General features: G+C 35.8%; 1 long non-coding RNA gene across 1 annotated transcript; it reads right to left on the reverse strand.

The window, feature by feature from the left end:
• Nucleotides 1-3,780: 3,780 nt before the first annotated feature.
• Nucleotides 3,781-4,466, reverse strand: LOC127121279 (uncharacterized). The gene is made up of 3 exons (XR_007803376.1): nucleotides 4,206-4,466; nucleotides 4,005-4,100; nucleotides 3,781-3,908 (listed from the first exon to the last, which is right to left on the reverse strand). It is a non-coding gene; the product is annotated as an uncharacterized LOC127121279 (long non-coding RNA).
• Nucleotides 4,467-5,618: the final 1,152 nt, after the last annotated feature.

Genomic DNA, 5,618 nt, shown 5'->3' on the forward strand with positions numbered 1-5,618 from the left:
CCATACCCATTGCTCTTCGTGAACTGACATTAAACATTTAACATTTTGATCTTTTAAATCAGAAAGATTTATTTTATAAATGTTGTTTTTCCTCTTGCCTGTGAAAAGGACAGAGCCATCGTTCTGACTAATGGCTTTACACGTTTTTTGATTAAAGATTACATCATAACCGTTATCACTTAATTGACTTATGGATAACAAGTTATGCATTAATCCTTCTACATAAAGAACATCAGATATAGAGGGAAGAGTACCATTACCAATAGTTCCGGAGCCTCTGATCCTTCCTTTCTGATCTCCTCCGAAGCCTACAAATCCAGCGTCTTTAAGTTCCAGGCTTTGGAACATAGACTTTCTTCCCGTCATATGTCGCGAGCATCCAGAGTCCAGGTACCATGACTGGTGTCTGAACTTTGCTGCATAGGATATCTGCAACATAGATAATCTTATCTTTCGGTACCCAGAATCTCTTGGGTCCTTTTAGATTAGTCTTCCCAGAGTTTCTTATAACTTTGGGTCTTCTAGCATTCTTAAATTTTTGTTCTTGTGTGTGTGTGTAATGATATGAAAACGGAGATTTAATTTGGTTACTGGTAGAGGTTTCATCTTCCTTAGGATCATACCCAATTCCCCTTTTATTATTCTGACTTACTCCATAAATCATGGATGCCATAATACTCCTATCTATTCCATTCTTCAGAAATTTTTGAAAGGCTTCTTCATATTTATAAATAATTTCATTTGAAGTTTGTGGTGCTTGAGATAACGTTTCTTCTAATTTTATTTTTGCTTCATCTTTTTCTAACATTAAAGATTTGATTGTATCTTCTTGTGATAGAATTGTTATCTCAAGTTCACTACACTCTTCAAATTTAGCTTTAAGACAGCCTTTAACGTTTTTAAACTTTTGTTTTAATTTCTGATAAGAAGTAAGAGTTTCTGACAAACATGATTCTAAGTCAGATCTAGAAAGTTCAGAAAATACCTCTTCAGATTCTTCATCTGAGCTGCTGGATGTGATAGCCATAAGTGCTACGTTGGCCTGTTCATCAGAGTCAGATTCTGATGATCCAGATTCACTATCGTCCCAGGTGGCCATCAGTCCTTTCTTTGTTCTGAAAGTGTTTTTCTTGAAGCTTTCTTTTCTAGGGTTGTCTTTCTTCAACTTGGGGCATTCATTTCTGTAATGACCTGTTTCTTTACATTCATAGCAGGTAATATCTTTGTTAGCTTTACCTTTTGACGTTGACTCTGATCGATCCCCTCTGGGTCTTGATCTTCTGAAGTTGTTGTTGTTCCTCTTTTTCCAGAGTTGCTTGACTCTTCTGGTTAGTAGGGACAACTCTTCTTCATCATCAGAGTCTTCTGGTTCAGAATCGTCAGTATCTTCAGCTTCTGCCTGGAGAGCTTTGGTTCTGTCAGGTTTCCGTCTTTCAGATCTGGACTTCAGCGCTACTGACTTGTTCCTTTTCTGAGGCTCATCCTCCTCTAGTTCTATCTCATGGCTTCTGAGAGAACTAACAAGTTCTTCAAGGCTGATATTGTTCAGATCCTTTGATAACTTCAGAGCAGTAACCATTGGTCTCCATTTCTTTGGCAGACTTCTGACTATCTTCTTAACATGATCTGCAGTCGTGTATCCTTTGTCTAGCACTTTAAGACCTGCAATAAGAGTTTGAAATCTGGAAAACATAGCTTCTATAGCTTCATCATCTTCCATCTTGAAGGCTTCATACTTCTGGATAAGCGCCAGAGCCTTCGTCTCCTTGACTTGGGAGTTTCCTTCATGGGTCATCTTCAGAGAGTCAAGTATATCTTTAGCCGTCTCTCTGTTGGTGATCTTTTCGTATTCGTTGTATGATATAGCATTTAGAAGTATTGTTCTGGCCTTGTGGTGATTCTTGAAAATCCGCTTCTGATCTTCTGTCATTTTATTTCTGGGAACTTCAGCTCCATTTAAGACTGGAGGAGTATATCCATCTGTGACAATGTCCCAGAGGTCAGCATCATAACCCAGAAAGAAACTTTCGATTCTGTCTTTCCAGTAATCAAACTTTTCTCCATCAAAAACAGGAGGTTTAGCATTGTAAGAATCTCTTTCATTTGAGTGAGCCATTTGTTTTTCTCGCACTGGATCTCTCTACACGGTTAAGTGTTTGATTTGAAAATCAATAACAGAGCCGGAGCTCTGATACCAATTGAAGGTGAGAAAAACAAGAAAGGGGGGTTTGAATTGTTTTAAAAAAATAAGCGCTTTTCCAAAATGAAAATCACACAATGATTTTATACTGGTTCGCTTATAACACAAAGCTACTCCAGTCCACCCAGCCAAGGTGATTTCGCCTTCAACAAGGACTTAATCCACTAATCTTGAAAGATTACAAACAACACCTAAGAGAGAAGAAAAACTCTTAGTCTTCTCAAGTCTACAGACTACACAAAGTCACTTGAGGAAATCAAACAAATAAAATATACAAGATATGTAATCTAGAGTGCTTCTAAGAAAGCAAGTATTACAGACTTAAGAACAGATTTTTCATTTAATAAGCAAAAGCTTAGTGAAATTCTTTGAGAGCAAAGATGATTTTCTTGAGCGTGAAATAATTCAGTATAGTTTTGGCTAGTTGATTTCTTGTTACTGAATGTTGATTGCAGCTCTATTTATATATGAGTTGAAGTAGTGGTTGAACTGGTGGATATTAAACTGAGTTTACTCCATCACTTAAATAGCTTCTGCAGTTTAACTTTTCTTCTTTGAAGTGACTACTTACCACAAGTAGTATCTTCTCTCTTGGAAGTGGAGATTAACGTCTCTTTCTTAATAAGGAAATCCATTTGAAAATCTTTACTTGTCTTCAACGTTACTCTTTCATGATTAGCAAATCCATAATCAGAGTAATTGTGTATCTGGAGAAACTTGGAATCTTGCTTCTGATGTTGATCTAAATAGATTCTTCAGAGGGCGTTGTTCAGAGTCAGAGCTTCTAGACTTTACTTCATGTTCAGATGCTTCTGATACTTTGCAGTTGTGTCCAGAGTCAGAGCTTCTAGACTTTCTTGAACGTGCTTCCACTTCAGATTGCTCCTAATACTCTAGAATTTGTATCTGATCTTGTTGTACATCTGATGACATCATCAGATTCATTTCTTCTTTCTTTAGAACCCTGCACACTTAGAAACTTTTCGTTAGGGTGCCATTTTTGGTTTCATCCTTTGTTATCATCAAAATCAAGGAATCTGTTGTAGAACAATTTTTGTTCTTACATAAAGTGGCCCTTTAAGGGCCACATTATAGTGCGCTTTCAGGAAAAAGCGCCCTCTGGAGTGATCCATAAAGGGACACCTTAGAGGGCGCTTTCTGGAAAAAGCGCCCTCTAAAGTTGTCAATGTAAAGTGTTTAGAGGGCGCTTTCTGGACAAAGCGCCCTCTAAAGTTGTCAATGTAAAGTGTTTAGAGGGCGCTTCCTACAGAAAGCGCCCTCTAAAGTGTTAGTTATTTTAAAAAAATTTGTTTGAAAAACAGTGGATATTTAATTGGTAACCTGTTCGCATGCTGCAAAAGTGTAAAATTCATATTGATTTCATCCTTTAATCCAATGTTATACACCATTAATCCATTGATATATACAACATGAATCCATTTATATACAACATTAATCCTCCATATATACAACATTAATATATGATTCTTTGATCAACAATATACAACAACATATTCATGATTTAGTAAAAGTACAACAACAATATACAACATATACAACAACAACATACAACAACAATATTCCATACATATATGTACAACAATATACAACCTAGCTATATGATTCTTTGATCAACAATGAATTGACACAATTCATCCTTCATTTCATCCAAATGAGCTCTTGAGTAAGATTTGTATTCCTCAAAGTACTACAATTAAGAGAATAAAACATATTCATGATTTAGTAACAAATTAGATGAAATATCCGATAATATTAAAATAAACCCTAAGTTATTATTCCATACCATTTTTGGGATGTCTATACGATTCAACGCAATGATATCTCTCATAAATCTCAATACAAAAAATCCGCAATCGACCGAATTGTTTTGCTGAGGACACTACACAGAAAAACAAACAATATATATAGTTAATTTCTTACAAACACTATTATAAGCAAAAAAACAAACACTATTATAAGCAAAAATAAGATACTTAATATATACCTGAACTCTGATCCAGGTAATGTCCTTCCTATTACGGTAATTCTTTTTCGATCTAAATTTTAGTATTGCCCTAACAAAATAAAAACGTATATTGAGATCAATCTGACAGACATAATTAAATATACAAATACACACGAATATTTAGGGGAATTTCACTTACGCGTCAATCGTCTTCTTCATACTCGGATATTTACTCCAATCACCCGATAACGAATCGAGATAATACACCATTAGTCTCGAAAGATCCATAGCAACCAACACCCAGTGAGCACTGTAAAATAAAACAAAAATTTAGATGCATGAAAATTTTCTACGTAAAAGATATACATAGATTAGAATGAAATTATTAGAAAGAAAATCTAACCCGTTGCCAGAATTAAATGGTAAAAAATACAAACTGGGTGTAGTATTATCGCCGGCCGCCATGAATCTATCGACTAGTTCATTCTTTACGGATGTTGGATTTTTTGTTATAAACGTTGTGTTGATACGGGAAGCAGCAATAAAATTGAATCGGTTACACAATTCAGTTCCCCGCATCAATGTTACATACATATACCTTAAGTAGAAACATAATAAACATTAGACTACTCATTGAAATGTGTAAATAAATTGTTCAACTAAGTAAATAATAGATTGATCGGAGTACCATATGTATGTATGAATGACAGCGATGCCCAATTCTTCGTGTTCAAAAAGTTGTTGCATGTCCTCCTTTGCAATTATTTCGGAATGAGCAAATCCGAAAACACCTTCATCAAAATCTACACTACGGATGGCGCCGTGCATAATATCGGACTCTTCCACCATTTTCTCAAGACGCATCATAATTTGAGATTTTGTCCCGGACGTCGTTGGAATATCGTTACCAGCTTTTTTCAACTTTCGACCGGGAACCTAAAAATTCATATAAATTAAATCATGACTTTTTGTGATGCAACAGAATCGTTGCGTATATAATTCAATGGGTATATATATTTGTACCTCTTTTTGAGATGCAACCGACTCGATGCGTCTTGAAATCCCTTTACCAGCTTTATGTGTGGGTCTTGTAGGAGTCTAACATTACCATGTAATAAGGATTGATTAAATATCATAATTGTAGCTGAATTGAAATGTGAATACTGAATATTCATAATCATTTAGAACATATATACCTCGGGATCTGGGAAAATTAGATCTGACGGCCATCCAACAAAGGATCCGACTGCTTCTCGCATCAACGTTGTCTCTGAAACAACGTCAGGTAATGGTAGAAGCGCGTCGGTATCTAATACAAGGTCAACCGAAACTTTCATATATCCCACCGGGAGGGGATTATGGTGAAGTAATTCACCCGAACTGTTGTGCATTTTTCCCTTGCCAACCATGCGATAAGTTGGTGACGATAGATACAGCTGACAAGGTGTAATG

Source organism: Lathyrus oleraceus, chromosome 2 (genome assembly GCF_024323335.1).
Source record: "Lathyrus oleraceus cultivar Zhongwan6 chromosome 2, CAAS_Psat_ZW6_1.0, whole genome shotgun sequence".
Lineage (NCBI taxonomy): Eukaryota > Viridiplantae > Streptophyta > Magnoliopsida > Fabales > Fabaceae > Lathyrus > Lathyrus oleraceus.